General features: G+C 43.4%; 1 pseudogene; it reads left to right on the top strand.

Annotated features, from left to right (window-relative positions):
- Nucleotides 1-16989, top strand: part of LOC135552488 (high affinity cAMP-specific and IBMX-insensitive 3',5'-cyclic phosphodiesterase 8A-like) — a 162118-nt pseudogene that overhangs the window by 76160 nt on the left and 68969 nt on the right.

Here is a 16989-nt window from a genome sequence, read left to right as displayed (position 1 = left end):
TGCTCTGTGACGTCAACACTACCTGGCTGTGATCATCTTTCTTTGTGACGTCAACACTACCTGGCTGTGATCATCTTTCTCTGTGCCTCTCTGTTTTCCTCACTTACCTTTTACCAACAACTAAGTGATTTAAAGCTGCCCACATGCCATGTTTTCACTAAGTCATCTTTGCCTGTGTCTGTGTGTGTTTCAGAGATGTGTGTTTGTGTGAGCCTGTGTGTCTGTGTGTGTGTGTGTGTGTGTGTGTGTGTGTGTGTGTGTGTGTGTGTGTGTGTGTGTGTGTGTGTGTGTGTGTGTGTGTGTGTCTCACGTGCACAGATTGTTTACTGGAAGAAATGAGAGGAATTCTAGAGGGATGGCAGCTCGCAAGGGGCTTGGTTACCATGGTTACTTAACCCCTGCATGAGGTGGGCTGCCACTTAGCAGGAAGGAAGATAAATTATTTGCAGACAGAAGAATAGAGAAAAAATACTGATTCTCTCCCTCTCTTTCTTTACTCTCTGTCTCTCTCTCTCTGTCTCTCTCTCTTTCACTTTCCCCCTCTCTTTACTCTCTCTCTTTCTCCCTCTCTTTACTCTCTGTCTCTCTCTGTCCCTCTCTCTCTCTCCCTCTCTTTACTCTCTGTCTCTATCTCTGTCTCTCTCTCTCTTTACTCTCTGTCTCTCTCTCTCTCTCTCTCTCTCTCTTTACTCTCTGTCTCTCTCTCTCTGTCTCTCTCTCTGTCTCTCTCTGTCTCTCTCTCTCTCTCTGTCTGTCTGTCTGTCTGTCTGTCTGTCTGTCTGTCTGTCTGTCTGTCTCTATCTCTGTCTCTCTCTCTATCTCTGTCTGTCTCTCTCTCTTTCTCTGTCTCTCTATCTCTCTCTCTATCTCTGTCTGTCTGCCTCTCTCTCTCTCTGTCTCTCTCTCTCTGTCTGTCTGTCTGTCTGTCTGTCTGTCTGTCTGTCTGTCTGTCTGTCTGTCTGTCTGTCTGTCTGTCTCTATCTCTGTCTCTCTCTCTCTATCTCTCTCTGTCTCTCCCTCTCTATCTCTGTCTCTCTCTCTCTATCTCTGTCTCTCTCTCTCTCTGTCTCTCTCTCTCTCTCTGTCTTTCTCTCTCAATTCAATTCAAGGGGCTTTATTGGCATGGGAAACATGTGTAATTCTCAGGCCTAATTTTGCTCTCCATGCATTATTTGGTGTTCTACGTATTTTTGCAGAATTCAGCATGCAGAGTCTCAATGTGGTGTTTATCCCATTTTGTGAAGTCTTGGTTGGTGAGCGGACCCCAGACCTCACAACCATAAAGGGCTCTATGACTGATTCAAGTATTTTTAGCCAGATCCTAATTGGTATGTTAAATCTTATGTTTCTTTTGATGGCATAGAAGGACCTTCTTGCCTTGTCTCTCAGCTCGTTCACAGCTTTGTGGAAGTTACCTGTGGTGCTGATCTCTCTCTCTCTCTCTCTCTCTCTCTCTCTCTCTCTCTCTCTCTCTCTTTACTATCTCTCTCTCTGTCTTTACTATCTCTCTCTGTCTTTACTATCTCTCTTTTACTATCTCTCTCTCTGTCTTTACTCAATTCCATTCAATTCAAGGGCTTCATTGGCATGGGAAACATGTGTTAACATTGCCAAAGCAAGTGAGGTAGATCATATATAAACTGAAATAAACAATAAAAATTAACAGTAAACATACACATACAGAAGTTTCAAAACAATAAAGACATTACAAATGTCATATTATATATATATATATATATATATATATACAGTGTTTTAACAATGTACAAATGGTAAAGGACACAAGATAAAATAAATAAGCATAGATATGGGTTGTATTTACAATGGTGTGTGTTCTTCACTGGTTGCCCTTTTCTCGTGGCAACAGGTCACAAATCTTGCTGCTCTGATGGCACACTGTGGAATTTCACCCAGTAGATATGGGAGTTTTTCAAAATTGGATTTGTTTTCGAATTCTTTGTGGATCTGTGTAATCTGAGGGAAATATGTCTCTCTAATATGGTCATACATTGGGCAGGAGGTTAGGAAGTGCAGCTCAGTTTCCACCTCATTTTGTGGGCAGTGAGCACATAGCCTGTCTTCTCTTGAGACCCATGTCTGCCTACGGCGGCCTTTCTCAATAGCAAGGCTATGCTCGCTGAGTCTGTACATAGTCAAAGCTTTCCTTAATTTTGGGTCAGTCACAGTGGTCAGGTATTCTGCCGCTGTGTACTCTCTGTGTAGGGCCAAATAGCATTCTGGTTTGCTCTGTTTTTTTGTTAATTCTTTCCAATGTGTCAAGTAATTATCTTTTTGTTTTCTCATGATTTGGTTGGGTCTAATTGTGCTGCTGTCCTGGGGCTCTGTAGGGTGTGTCTGTGTTTGTGAACAGAGCCCCAGGACCAGCTTGCTTAGGGACTCTTCTCCAGGTTCATCTCTCTGTAGGTGATGGCTTTGTTGTGGAAGGTTTGGGAATCGCTTCCTTTTAGGTGGTTATAGAATTTAACGGCTCTTTTCTGGATTTTGATAATTAGTGGGTATCGGCCTAATTCTGCTCTGCATGCATTATTTGGTGTTCTACGTTGTACACGGAGGATATTTTTGCAGAATTCTGCGTGCAGAGTCTCAATTTGGTGTTTGTCCCATTTTGTGAAGTCTTGGTTGGTGAGCGGACCCCAGACCTCACAACCATAAAGGGCAATGGGCTCTACGACTGATTCAAGTATTTTTAGCCAAATCCTAATTGGTATGTTGAAATTACTCTCTCTCTCTCTCTGTCTTTACTATCTCTCTCTCTGTCTTTACTATCTCTCTCTGTCTTTACTATCTCTCTCTCTGTCTTTACTATCTCTCTCTGTCTTTACTATCTCTCTCTCTGTCTTTACTATCTCTCGCGCTGTCTTTACTATCTCTCTCTTTACTATCTCTTTCTCTCTCTCTCTGTCAAAACTATCTCCCTCTTTACTATCTTTCTCTCTCTCTCTGTCTTTACTCTCTCTCACTCTCTTTCTTTAGTCTCTCTCTCATCAGAGTTTAAATAATTTATTTTTCTCTCTACATTCCATTGAGGAGATAGTTCAGAAAGCCTGTCAAGACTATGACATGTTTTGTGGCCTGTGCTGTGTAACTATTGTTTGTCTAACCATTCTCCTTCCTTTTGTTCCAGAACACATTTACCCAGGTGCAGTTTGGACCAATGAGGTTATACGAAGATCATCTTGAGGTACAGTTTCTATTGGTTCCTCTGTTGAATGTCCAGATCTGACTGAGAACTGAGGTAGAGTTTCTATTGGTTCCTCTGTTGAATGTCCAGATCTGACTGAGACCTGAGGTAGAGTTTCTATTGGTTCCTCTGTTGAATGTCCAGACCTGAGGTAGAGTTTCTATTGGTTCCTCTGTTGAATGTCCAGATCTGACTGAGACCTGAGGTAGAGTTTCTATTGGTTCCTCTGTTGAATGTCCAGATCTGACTGAGACCTGAGGTAGAGTTTCTATTGGTTCCTCTGTTGAATGTCCAGACCTGAGGTAGAGTTTCTATTGGTCCCTCTGTTGAATGTCCAGATCTGACTGAGACCTGAGGTAGAGTTTCTATTGGTTCCTCTGTTGAATGTCCAGATCTGACTGAGACCTGAGGTAGAGTTTCTATTGGTTCCTCTGTTGAATGTCCAGATCTGACTGAGACCTGAGGTAGAGTTTCTATTGGTTCCTCTGTTGAATGTCCAGACCTGAGGTAGAGTTTCTATTGGTCCCTCTGTTGAATGTCCAGATCTGACTGAGACCTGAGGTAGAGTTTCTATTGGTTCCTCTGTTGAATGTCCAGATCTGACTGAGAACTGAGGTAGAGTTTCTATTGGTTCCTCTGTTGAATGTCCAGATCTGACTGAGAACTGAGGTAGAGTTTCTATTGGTTCCTCTGTTGAATGTCCAGATCTGACTGAGAACTGAGGTAGAGTTTCTATTGGTTCCTCTGTTGAATGTCCAGATCTGACTGAGAACTGAGGTAGAGTTTCTATTGGTTCCTCTGTTGAATGTCCAGATCTGACTGAGAACTGAGGTAGAGTTTCTATTGGTTCCTCTGTTGAATGTCCAGATCTGACTGAGAACTGAGGTAGAGTTTCTATTGGTTCCTCTGTTGAATGTCCAGATCTGACTGAGAACTGAGGTAGAGTTTCTATTGGTTCCTCTGTTGAATGTCCAGATCTGACTGAGAACTGAGGTAGAGTTTCTATTGGTTCCTCTGTTGAATGTCCAGATCTGACTGAGAACTGAGGTAGAGTTTCTATTGGTTCCTCTGTTGAATGTCCAGATCTGACTGAGAACTGAGGTAGAGTTTCTATTGGTTCCTCTGTTGAATGTCCAGATCTGACTGAGACCTGAGGTAGAGTTTCTATTGGTTCCTCTGTTGAATGTCCTGATCAGATTGGAAACGGTCAACTTTGTGATTTTCCCCAAAACAACAAGGCCTATAATCTCCCATTTGAAAATGATTGAGTGTCTTTAAGACAACAATCCCCCCTTTCAAACATTCAGACAGAAGAAAGAGAAACTGTTAATGGACGCTTTGTGTGTGGCGTACCCTGGTGTTGTCTAGGCAACAGAGCCAAACATCAACCACTATGGACATACTATAATGAACAATGCACGTTATATATGTGTGTGTGTGTGTATGTGTGTGTGTGTGTGTGTGTGTGTGTGTGTGTGTGTGTTCGTGCGTTCGTGCATGCTTGTGTGTGTGTGTGTGTGTGTGTGTGTGTGTGTGTGTGTGTGTGTGTGTGTGTGTGTGTGTGTGTGTGTGTGTGTGTGTGTGTGTGTGTGTGTGTGTGTGTGTGTGTGTGTGTGTGCGACATTCTCTGCCCGATGGTCAATGGCTCATTATACTACATCTCTCAAACACTCTGCTCTCTCCTTTGTCTAGTGTTAAACTATCCAGTAGTGAGGTGACGAGAGAGAGAGAGGGGGGGCAGAGAGGGGGTGAGGGGGATAATATAGAGAGAGGGATGAAGGGAGGAGAGAGAGAGACCCAGTGAGAGAGGGGAGGGGCGTCTGTGTGAGAAGGCATTTTTAAACTTTCACTGTAGGTGATTTTAGTTCCTGGAGTGCTTGTGTTATTCTTAGAATGTTCATTGTTCCAGAACACTCAATAACAAATACCCAGTAACCTCTCCTCTAAGTGTTCAGAGTAATTAACCTCTCCTCTAAGTGTTCAGAGTAATTAACCTCTCCTCTAAGTGTTCAGAGTAATTAACCTCTCCTCTAAGTGTTCAGAGTAATTAACCTCTCCTCTAAGTGTTCAGAGTAATTAACCTCTCCTCTAAGTGTTCAGAGTAATTAACCTCTCCTCTAATTGTTGAGAGTAATTAACCTCTCTAAGTGTTCAGAGTAATTAACCTCTCCTCTAAGTGTTCAGAGTAATTAACCTCTCCTCTAAGTGTTCAGAGTAATTAACCTCTCCTCTAAGTGTTCAGAGTAATTAACCTCTCCTCTAAGTGTTCAGAGTAATTAACCTCTCCTCTAAGTGTTCAGAGTAATTAACCTCTCCTCTAAGTGTTCAGAGTAATTAACCTATCCTCTAAGTGTTCAGAGTAATTAACCTCTCCTCTAAGTGTTCAGAGTAATTAACCTCTCCTCTAAGTGTTCAGAGTAATTAACCTCTCCTCTAAGTTTTCAGAGTAATTAACCTCTCCTCTAAGTGTTCAGAGTAATTAACCTCTCTAAGTGTTCAGAGTAATTAACCTCTCCTCTAAGTGTTCAGAGTAAGTAACCTCTCCTCTAATTGTTGAGAGTAATTAACCTCTCTAAGTGTTCAGAGTAATTAACCTCTCCTCTAAGTGTTCAGAGTAAGTAACCTCTCCTCTAAGTGTTCAGAGTAATTAACCTCTCCTCTAAGTGTTCAGAGTAATTAACTTCTCCTCTAAGTGTTCAGAGTAATTAACTTCTCCTCTAAGTGTTCAGAGTAATTAACCTATCCTCTAAGTGTTCAGAGTAATTAACCTCTCCTCTAATTGTTCAGAGTAATTAACTTCTCCTCTAAGTGTTCAGAGTAATTAACCTCTCCTCTAAGTGTTCAGAGTAATTAACCTCTCCTCTAAGTGTTCAGAGTAATTAACCTCTCCTCTAAGTGTTCAGAGTAAGTAACCTCTCCTCTAAGTGTTCAGAGTAAGACGTGTGTCGTGTTCACAACTAACTAAGGGTGTGTCCCAAATGGCTCCCTATTACCTGCAGTACATACTGTATATAAGGAACAGGGTGCTTTTTGGGACCCAGACGTTGCTGAAGCAGGTTGATTTGATCCATCTCATAGTATTGACGCACACTATTTGCGATAGTTTATACTATCGAGACCCTTTGTTAGCACAGACACAATACCCCATGTAATATGTTTAGCCTTAGTGTGTGAGACATGTCTTTGTTGACCTGGTTAGAGGAGGTGCTGGCTAGCAGAGTAGAACACCTGGTTAGGGGAGGTGCTGGCTAGCGGAGTAAAAAACCTGGTTAGAGGAGGTGCTGGCTAGCGGAGTAGAACACCTGGTTAGGGGAGGTGCTGGCTAGCGGAGTAGAACACCTGGTTAGAGGAGGTGCTGGCTAGCAGAGTAGAACACCTGGTTAGAGGAGGTGCTGGCTAGCAGAGTAGAACACCTGGTTAGAGGAGGTGCTGGCTAGCAGAGTAGAACACCTGGTTAGAGGAGGTGCTGGCTAGCAGAGTAGAACACCTGGTTAGGGGAGGTGCTGGCTAGCGGAGTAAAAAAACCTGGTTAGGGGAGGTGCTGGCTAGCAGAGTAGAACACCTGGTTAGGGGAGGTGCTGGCTAGCGGAGTAGAACACCTGGTTAGGGGAGGTGCTGGCTAGCAGAGTAGAACACCTGGTTAGGGGAGGTGCTGGCTAGCGGAGTAAAAACCTGGTTAGAAGAGGTGCTGGCTAGCGGAGTAGAACACCTGTTTAGGGGAGGTGCTGGCTAGCGGAGTAGAACACCTGGTTAGAGGAGGTGCTGGCTAGCAGAGTAGAACACCTGGTTAGAGGAGGTGCTGGCTAGCAGAGTAGAACACCTGGTTAGAGGAGGTGCTGGCTAGCAGAGTAGAACACCTGGTTAGAGGAGGTGCTGGCTAGCAGAGTAGAACACCTGGTTAGAGGAGGTGCTGGCTAGCAGAGTAGAACACCTGGTTAGAGGAGGTGCTGGCTAGCGGTGTAGAACACTTCCTAGAAAAGAAGAGCCTCACACTCTGTTGAATCTACCAGAAGGAGAAGATATTTCTAGTTTGGAGTAGAAGTCAACTTTCACTCACTCTTACTCACTCTCTCTCCCCTCCTTTCTCTCTCGATGTCTCGCTCCCTCACTCTCTCTCCTTCTTTCCCTCTCAATGTCTCTCTCCCTCATTCTTTCTCCCCTTCTTTCCCTCTCGATGTCTCTCTCCCTCTCTCTCTCTCTCCTACTATCCCTCTCGATGTCTCTCTCCCTCACTCTCTCTCCCCTTCTTTCCCTCTCGATGTCTCTCTCCCTCACTCTCTCTCCTTCTATCCCTCTCGATGTCTCTCTTCCTCACTCTCTCCCCTTCTTTCCCTCTCGATGTCTCTCTCCCTCACTCCCTCTCCCCTTCTTTCCCTCGATGTCTCTCTCCCTCACTCCCTCTCCCCTTCTATCCCTCTCTCCCTCACTCCCTCTCCCCTTCTTTTCCTCTCAATGTCTCTGTCCCTCACTCTCTCTCCCCTTCTTTCCCTCTCGATGTCTCTCTCCCTCACTCTCTCTCCCCTTCTTTCCCTCTCGATGTCTCTCTCCCTCACTCCCTCTCCCCTTCTATCCCTCTCTCCCTCTCCCCTTCTTTCCCTCTCGATGTCTCTCTCCCTCACTCCCTCTCCCCTTCTATCCCTCTCTCCCTCACTCTCTCTCCCCTTCTTTCCCTCTCGATGTCTCTCTCCCTCACTCCCTCTCCCCTTCTATCCCTCTCTCCCTCACTCCCTCTCCCCTTCTTTCCCTCTCAATGTCTCTCTCCCTCACTCCCTCTCCCCTTCTATCCCTCTCTCCCTCACTCTCTCTCCCCTTCTTTCCCTCTCGATGTCTCTCTCCCTCACTCTCTCTCCCCTTCTTTCCCTCTCAATGTCTCTCTCCCTCACTCTCTCTCCCCTTCTTTCCCTCTCGATGTCTCTCTCCCTCACTCCCTCTCCCCTTCTATCCCTCTCTCCCTCACTCCCTCTCCCCCTTCTTTCCCTCTCAATGTCTCTCTCCCTCACTCCCTCTCCCCTTCTATCCCTCTCTCCCCCTCACTCTCTCTCCCCTTCTTTCCCTCTCGATGTCTCTCTCCCTCACTCTCTCTCCCCTTCTTTCCCTCTCGATGTCTCTCTCCCTCACTCTCTCTCCCCTTCTTTCCCTCTCGATGTCTCTCTCCCTCACTCTCTCCCCTTCTTTCCCTCTCGATGTCTCTCCCTCACTCCCTCTCCCCTTCTATCCCTCTCTCCCTCACTCCCTCTCCCCTTCTATCCCTCTCAATGTCTCTCTCTCATTAAAACGGAATTAAACTAAATTAAAATATTTATTGAACTGTGTAGGAAATCAGCTAAATGTATTGAACGTATTAGAAAACTCATTAATTTGACCAAGTAAACTATAAGACAAGCAAAATGTAATTCGTATTTCCCTGCAACTTTCTGAAATGGCACAGGAATGCCCCTGTGTGTGCGTGCGTCATTTTCATCGGGTCTCAGGGAGGACGTTAGCAGTACGTACGGTCTGACTGGTCTGTGGTATAAACACAGGGCTGTGCCAGATCCAGTGAACTACTACAGGAAGTCTGAATCACAGAGGAGGGCACGTCTAACTGTTTTCCTGTTGTTTTCCAGCATTAGGTACATCTCTGTCACTGTTACAGGTGCAACATTATAGTCCCTGTCATTAAATTACAGAATCATTTTTATATTTATTAGAATGAGTTGTTTACACCAGCCTTCATCAGTTGTCTACAACGTTTACACCCTGCTGAATGGACAGGACAAGTAGTAGATTTCCCATGATTGCCTTCTGAATAGGTTTGTTAGCAGGTTATCTTGTGTTGTGTGGTAAGGTTTCACATCTATCTGAATAGGTTTGTTAGCAGGTTATCTTGTGTTGTGCGGTAAGGTTTCACATCTATCTGAATAGGTTTATTTGCAGGTTATCTTGTGTTGTGTGGTAAGGTTTCACATCTATCTGAATAGGTTTGTTAGCAGGTTATCTTGTGTTGTGTGGTAAGGTTTCACATCTATCTGAATAGGTTTGTTAGCAGGTTATCTTGTGTTGTGTGGTAAGGTTTCACATCTATCTGAATAGGTTTGTTAGCAGGTTATCTTGTGTTGTGTGGTAAGGTTTCACATCTGTCTGAATAGGTTTGTTAGCAGGTTATCTTGTGTTGTGTGGTAAGGTTTCACATCTATCTGAATAGGTTTGTTAGCAGGTTATCTTGTGTTGTGTGGTAAGGTTTCACATCTATCTGAATAGGTTTGTTTGCAGGTTATCTTGTGTTGTGTGGTAAGGTTTCACATCTATCTGAATAGGTTTGTTAGCAGGTTATCTTGTGTTGTGTGGTAAGGTTTCACATCTATCTTAATAGGTTTGTTAGCAGGTTATCTTGTGTTGTGCGGTAAGGTTTCACATCTATCTGAATAGGTTTGTTAGCAGGTTATCTTGTGTTGTGTGGTAAGGTTTCACATCTATCTGAATAGGTTTGTTTGCAGGTTATCTTGTGTTGTGTGGTAAGGTTTCACATCTATCTGAATAGGTTTGTTAGCAGGTTATCTTGTGTTGTGTGGTAAGGTTTCACATCTATCTGAATAGGTTTGTTTGCAGGTTATCTTGTGTTGTGCGGTAAGGTTTCACATCTATCTGAATAGGTTTGTTAGCAGGTTATCTTGTGTTGTGTGGTAAGGTTTCACATCTATCTTAATAGGTTTGTTAGCAGGTTATCTTGTGTTGTGCGGTAAGGTTTCACATCTATCTGAATAGGTTTGTTAGCAGGTTATCTTGTGTTGTGTGGTAAGGTTTCACATCTATCTGAATAGGTTTGTTAGCAGGTTATCTTGTGTTGTGTGGTAAGGTTTCACATCTATCTGAATAGGTTTGTTAGCAGGTTATCTTGTGTTGTGTGGTAAGGTTTCACATCTATCTGAATAGGTTTGTTTGCAGGTTATCTTGTGTTGTGTGGTAAGGTTTCACATCTATCTGAATAGGTTTGTTAGCAGGTTATCTTGTGTTGTGTGGTAAGGTTTCACATCTATCTTAATAGGTTTGTTAGCAGGTTATCTTGTGTTGTGCGGTAAGGTTTCACATCTATCTGAATAGGGTTGTTAGCAGGTTATCTTGTGTTGTGTGGTAAGGTTTCACATCTATCTGAATAGGTTTGTTTGCAGGTTATCTTGTGTTGTGTGGTAAGGTTTCACATCTATCTGAATAGGTTTGTTAGCAGGTTATCTTGTGTTGTGTGGTAAGGTTTCACATCTATCTTAATAGGTTTGTTAGCAGGTTATCTTGTGTTGTGCGGTAAGGTTTCACATCTATCTGAATAGGGTTGTTAGCAGGTTATCTTGTGTTGTGTGGTAAGGTTTCACATCTATCTGAATAGGTTTGTTAGCAGGTTATCTTGTGTTGTGTGGTAAGGTTTCACATCTATCTGAATAGGTTTGTTTGCAGGTTATCTTGTGTTGTGTGGTAAGGTTTCACATCTATATGAATAGGTTTGTTTGCGTAGTACTGCATCAGTATGTTGTAGAGTAAGGTTCATGGGTGTGTTTGTGTAGTACTGCATCAGTATGTTGTAGAGTAAGGTTCATGGGTGTGTTTGCAGACATCTTAATTAAGTCAGACACAGAAAGACGATTTTTCACTCTTATCTGAACGGGTGTGAATGTGAGCCCAATAAGTAGCTTTACCCACCACTATCTACACTAGCCATCTATCTGAATGTGTGTTAGCAGTAGCTAAGTAGCTTAGCCTTATATACAGTTAGGCTAGTGTGTGTGTTAGCAGTAGCTAAGTAGCTTAGCCTTATATACAGTTAGGCTAGTGTGTGTGTTAGCAGTAGCTAAGTAGCTTAGCCTTATATACAGTTAGGCTAGTGTGTGTGTTAGCAGTAGCTTTACCTTATCTACAGTTAGGCTAGTGTGTGTGTTAGCAGTAGCTTTACCTTATCTACAGTTAGGCTAGTGTGTGTGTTAGCAGTAGCTTTACCTTATCTACAGTTAGGCTAGTGTGTGTGTTAGCAGTAGCTTTACCTTATCTACAGTTAGGCTAGTGTGTGTGTTAGCAGTAGCTTTACCTTATCTACAGTTAGGCTAGTGTGTGTGTTAGCAGTAGCTTTACCTTATCTACAGTTAGGCTAGTGTGTGTGTTAGCAGTAGCTTTACCTTATCTACAGTTTTCCATGTCTGAATAGCTGTGTTAGCAGTAATTAACTTTCCTACCGCTCTGTCTGTCTGTCTGTCTGTCTGTCTGTCTGTCTGTCTGTCTGTCTGTCTGTCTGTCTGTAGGCAGTCTGTCTGTCTGTAGGCAGTCTGTCTGTCTGTAGGCAGTCTGTCTGTCTGTCTGTAGGCAGTCTATCTGTCTGTCTGTAGGCAGTCTGTCTGTCTGTCTGTAGGCAGTCTACCTGAGAGGACCTGGCCTGGGCCCACATAACATAACCTATATCTAACCTATATCATAACCTATATCTAATCCTCCTGTCTGCCTGCATGGCTCTGCAGGAATGTTGACTTTTCTAACAACATGCCACTGTGGAATTGTCATCTAATTCCAGACAGCATTCCTGCCTCCATCGCTGCCTCCATCGCTCTGCGATGATGCATCTACCAGTTGGGATATGTATGCTGCCTGTAATGACAAGGGGTGTGAAGATAAGTGGATTATGGTTTGTGTTAGTGCTAAACGAGGCTAGCAGGACCTACAGTAAGTGGATATCATTTGTGTTGCTAGGCTAGCAGGACCTACGTGGAATATGGTTTGTGTTAGGCTAAATTACATGGTTTGTGTTCGGCTAAGCTAGGCTAGCTGGACCTAAGCGGAATGTGATTTGTGTTAGCCTAGGCTAGGCTACGTAGCTGGGCCTTGGTGGAATATGGTTTGTGTTAGGCTAGTTTAAGCTAGGCTAGCTAGACCTCAGTAGAAAGTTATTTGTGTTAGCGCTGGGCTAGGTAAGGCCAGAGAGGAAGAGGTTGAAGCGAGAAGGTTTACTCAATGAGAGTGTCGAATTTGGTCAACAAAAAATGGAATTGCTAGTTTGCAACGTAAGGTTTATTTGATCTAATAGATGTTACGTAATGGTTTGGTTGTTACGGGTGCACTGATATAAGTGGACGCATGTGGTATTTCTCAAACTTTAAAAAAATAACTCTATATTGGAGTTGTGCTTGCTGTTCACACGCGTATCCAACCTCTCATTGGCTAGAATGGTTCCACCTGATTTTGCCTCCTTCCTCCTGCCTTCCATTTTTGAAGACGTATTGTTACTCGGCTATCTTGTCAATATAATAGATCATCTTTGGTAAGGCTAGGCAAACTGGGCCTTTTTAAATGGAATATGGTTCAAATAAATATTATGCTAGGCTAGCTAGCTAGCTGGGCCTTCTTGGAGCCCAGAGGGGCCCTGGTAAGAGTAGGATGCATTTCCCCCCACTAATGATTAAGGTTAGGATGGGGAAGCTGAAGCTGATCGTAGATCTGTGCGTAGGGGAAACCCCTGTGTGCTCTGATGTGTCCTGATTTGGTCAGAGAGGAGACTGGATGAGGTGAAGGGTTAGTGTGACTAAAGCCAGACAATTCATCTTGATGAATCAGCAAATCCCGCCATCCCAACTACGCACGCACCAGTGTTCATTTTGCCACTCTTTTTTTTAGATTTAGTCTAGTCTTAGTCATTTTGTCTTAAATATCCTTAAGTCTTAGTCACATTTTTGTCTTTTGAATAATGATTTACTCTAGTTATTGTCAAAATGACGAAAACAGTGGGGACATTTTAGTCAACTAAATGCCTTGTCTTTTGTCTTTCTTTCTCTGTCTGTCTGTCCTTAACTGTCTGTCGGTCTGTCCTTAACTGTCTGTCGGTCTGTCCTTAACTGTCTGTCTGTCCTTAACTGTCTGTCGGTCTGTCCTTAACTGTCTGTCTGTCTGTCCTTAACTGTCTGTCTGTCTGTCCTTGACTGTCTGTCGGTCTGTTGGTCTGTCCTTAACTGTCTGTCGGTCTGTCCTTAACTGTCTGTCTGTCTGTCCTTGACTGTCTGTCGGTCTGTTGGTCTGTCCTTAACTGTCTGTCGGTCTGTCCTTAACTGTCTGTCGGTCTGTCCTTAACTGTCTGTCGGTCTGTCGGTCTGTCCTTAACTGTCTGTCGGTCTGTCCTTAACTGTCTGTCGGTCTGTTGGTCTGTCCTTAACTGTCTGTCGGTCTGTCCTTAACTGTCTGTCGGTCTGTTGGTCTGTCCTTAACAGTCTGTCGGTCTGTCCTTAACTGTCTGTTGGTCTGTCCTTAACTGTCTGTCGGTCTGTCTGTCCTTAACTGTCTGTTGGTCTGTCCTTAACTGTCTGTCGGTCTGTCCTTAACTGTCTGTCGGTCTGTCTGTCCTTAACTGTCTGTTGGTCTGTCCTTAACTGTCTGTCGGTCTGTCTGTCCTTAACTGTCTGTCGGTCTGTTCTTAACTGTCTGTCGGTCTGTTGGTCTGTCCTTGACTGTCTGTCGGTCTGTCCTTAACAGTCTGCCGGTCTGTCCTTAACTGTCTGTCGGTCTGTCCTTAACTGTCTGTCGGTCTGTTGGTCTGTCCTTGACTGTCTGTCGGTCTGTCCTTAACTGTCTGTCGGTCTGTTGGTCTGTCCTTGACTGTCTGTCGGTCTGTTCTTAACTGTCTGTCGGTCTGTCCTTAACTGTCTGTCGGTCTGTTGGTCTGTCCTTAACAGTCTGTCGGTCTGTCCTTAACTGTCTGTTGGTCTGTCCTTAACTGTCTGTCGGTCTGTCTGTCCTTAACTGTCTGTTGGTCTGTTGGTCTGTCCTTAACTGTCTGTCGGTCTGTCTGTCCTTAACTGTCTGTTGGTCTGTCCTTAACTGTCTGTCGGTCTGTCTGTCCTTAACTGTCTGTTGGTCTGTCCTTAACTGTCTGTCGGTCTGTCCTTAACAGTCTGCCGGTCTGTCCTTAACTGTCTGTCGGTCTGTCTGTCCTTAACTGTCTGTTGGTCTGTCCTTAACTGCCTGTCGGTCTGTCCTTAACTGTCTGTTGGTCGGTCTGTCCTTAACTGTCTGTCGGTCTGTCCTTAACTGTCTGTTGGTCGGTCTGTCCTTAACTGTCTGTCCGAATCGAATCCAAAGTCTCCTGTGCTCGAGTCGATGCCTGAGTGAGTTATAAATGGTTGAGTCACGAGTCCCTATGGCTGAAGTCCAAGTCCCAGTGCTCGAGTCCTGGTCCAAGTGCTCAAGTCTGAGTCAGTGGGTCCCGATTAACTCAAAATAAAGTTATTAACCCAGTCAGATATAGAGGAGTTATTTACCCAGTCAGATATAGAGGAGTTATTAACCCAGTCAGATATAGAGGAGTTATTAACCCTGTCAGAGGAGTTATTAACCCTGTCAGAGGGGTTATTAACCCAGTCAGATATAGACGAGTTATTAACCCTGTCAGAGGAGTTATTAACCCAGTCAGAGGAGTTATTAACCCAGTCAGAGGAGTTATTAACCCAGTCAGATATAGAGGAGTTATTTACCCAGTCAGATATAGAGGGGTTATTAACCCAGTCAGATATAGAGGAGTTATTAACCCAGTCAGATATAGAGGAGTTATTAACCCAGTCAGAGGAGTTATTAACCCAGTCAGATATAGAGGAGTTATTAACCCAGTCAGATATAGAGGAGTTATTTACCCAGTCAGATATAGAGGAGTTATTTACCCAGTCAGATATAGAGGGGTTATTAACCCAGTCAGATATAGAGGGTTATTAACCCAGTCAGATATAGAGGAGTTATTAACCCAGTCAGAGGAGTTATTAACCCAGTCAGATATAGAGGAGTTATTTACCCAGTCAGAGGGGTTATTAACCCAGTCAGATATAGAGGAGTTATTAACCCAGTCAGATATAGAGGAGTTATTTACCCAGTCAGAGGAGTTATTAACCCAGTCAGATATAGAGGAGTTATTTACCCAGTCAGAGGAGTTATTAACCCAGTCAGATATAGAGGAGTTATTTTCCCCAGTCAGATATAGAGGAGTTATTAACCCAGTCAGATATAGAGGAGTTATTAACCCAGTCAGATATAGAGGAGTTATTTACCCAGTCAGATATAGAGGGTTATTAACCCAGTCAGATATAGAGGGGTTATTAACCCAGTCAGATATAGAGGAGTTATTAACCCAGTCAGAGGAGTTATTAACCCAGTCAGAGGGGTTATTAACCCAGTCAGATATAGAGGAGTTATTAACCCTGTCAGAGGAGTTATTAACCCAGTCAGAGGGGTTATTAACCCAGTCAGATATAGAGGAGTTATTAACCCAGTCAGATATAGAGGAGTTATTTACCCAGTCAGATATAGAGGAGTTATTTTCCCCAGTCAGATATAGAGGAGTTATTAACCCAGTCAGATATAGAGGAGTTATTAACCCAGTCAGATATAGAGGGGTTATTTACCCAGTCAGATATAGAGGGGTTATTAACCCAGTCAGATATAGAGGGGTTATTTACCCAGTCAGATATAGAGGGGTTATTAACCCAGTCAGATATAGAGGAGTTATTAACCCAGTCAGATATAGAGGAGTTATTAACCCAGTCAGATATAGAGGAGTTATTTACCCAGTCAGATATAGAGGGGTTATTAACCCAGTCAGATATAGAGGAGTTATTTTCCCCAGTCAGATATAGAGGAGTTATTAACCCAGTCAGAGGAGTTATTAACCCAGTCAGATATAGAGGAGTTATTTACCCAGTCAGATATAGAGGAGTTATTTTCCCCAGTCAGATATAGAGGGGTTATTAACCCAGTCAGATATAGAGGAGTTATTAACCCAGTCAGATATAGAGGAGTTATTAACCCAGTCAGATATAGAGGAGTTATTAACCCAGTCAGATATAGAGGAGTTATTAACCCAGTCAGATATAGAGGAGTTATTAACCCAGTCAGATATAGAGGAGTTATTAACCCAGTCAGATATAGAGGGGTTATTAACCCAGTCAGATATAGAGGGGTTATTAACCCTGTCAGAGGAGTTATTAACCCTGTCAGAGGGGTTATTAACCCAGTCAGATATAGAGGAGTTATTAACCCTGTCAGAGGAGTTATTAACCCAGTCAGAGGAGTTATTAACCCAGTCAGAGGAGTTATTAACCCAGTCAGATATAGAGGAGTTATTTACCCAGTCAGATATAGAGGGGTTATTAACCCAGTCAGATATAGAGGAGTTATTAACCCAGTCAGATATAGAGGAGTTATTAACCCAGTCAGAGGAGTTATTAACCCAGTCAGATATAGAGGAGTTATTAACCCAGTCAGATATAGAGGAGTTATTTACCCAGTCAGATATAGAGGAGTTATTTACCCAGTCAGATATAGAGGGGTTATTAACCCAGTCAGATATAGAGGGGTTATTAACCCAGTCAGATATAGAGGAGTTATTAACCCAGTCAGAGGAGTTATTAACCCAGTCAGATATAGAGGAGTTATTTACCCAGTCAGAGGGGTTATTAACCCAGTCAGATATAGAGGAGTTATTAACCCAGTCAGATATAGAGGAGTTATTTACCCAGTCAGAGGAGTTATTAACCCAGTCAGATATAGAGGAGTTATTTACCCAGTCAGAGGAGTTATTAACCCAGTCAGATATAGAGGAGTTATTTTCCCCAGTCAGATATAGAGGAGTTATTAACGCAGTCAGATATAGAGGAGTTATTAACCCAGTCAGATATAGAGGAGTTATTTACCCAGTCAGATATAGAGGGGTTATTAACCCAGTCAGATATAGAGGGGTTATTAACCCAGTCAGATATAGAGGAGTTATTAACCCAGTCAGAGGAGTTATTAACCCAGTC

Source organism: Oncorhynchus masou, chromosome 2 (assembly GCF_036934945.1).
Source record: "Oncorhynchus masou masou isolate Uvic2021 chromosome 2, UVic_Omas_1.1, whole genome shotgun sequence".
Lineage (NCBI taxonomy): Eukaryota > Metazoa > Chordata > Actinopteri > Salmoniformes > Salmonidae > Oncorhynchus > Oncorhynchus masou.
The sequence above is the reverse complement of the archived record's forward strand: the minus strand, read 5'-3'. Positions and strand labels throughout refer to the sequence as shown.